Below are 803 nucleotides of genomic sequence, written 5' to 3'. Positions count from 1 at the left end.
TGGTTGTCACATAATAATATAAATTCAATAATTTAGACTTATCAAAAAATATAAATAAATAAAATATAATACACTTAACAGTAATAATATTTGATATAAAATATAATATAAGCTAGTGACCTCACATAATTAAGTACTATTCTTAACATTATACGGGGACTGTATGTGAGACATTATACTAGTGATTTTGATTGTGTTTGTACTAATATAGCTATAGTACCCAGCTAGCTAGAATAATTCTTTGAAATATCGGCTTTAATTATTTGTCACAATAATAATAATAATAACATGTTGTGGCTAATATATGCATACTACTTTCCTTCTAATTTTATAAAATAACATAATAGTTATTGTGAAATTAATATATGTTTCTTTTTTTATGGAATTTATTTATTTCTTTTTAAGTTATTTGGAGAGAAAAAAATAATTAGGAATATGACTTATTTTTTTACAATAAATAATAAGTAAAATATAAGTAATCTTAGAAATTAAAAGAGTACATTAATTATAATTTAAAAAAATTTAGAATTAATTTTAAAGATATTTTTTATAAACTTTATATAATAAATAATTTTTCTGTATATGTTACAACATTTTAAATTTTTTTCATTTCAATTACAATTCCATGCACGTAACATATTCACACTTATTCCTTAGTAATTCGAACTAATTAGGTTCGAATTATGTGATAGCCTAATTCATGTGTAATTCGAACCAATTAAGTTCGAATTATGTGTGTCTAGTTCGAACCAAATAGGTTCGATTTATATGCAATTGGAGTTCGAACCAAATAGGTTCGAATT

This window comes from Arachis ipaensis, chromosome B01, assembly GCF_000816755.2.
Source record: "Arachis ipaensis cultivar K30076 chromosome B01, Araip1.1, whole genome shotgun sequence".
In the NCBI taxonomy this organism is placed as follows: Eukaryota; Viridiplantae; Streptophyta; class Magnoliopsida; order Fabales; family Fabaceae; genus Arachis; species Arachis ipaensis.
This window is presented reverse-complemented; position numbering follows the sequence as displayed.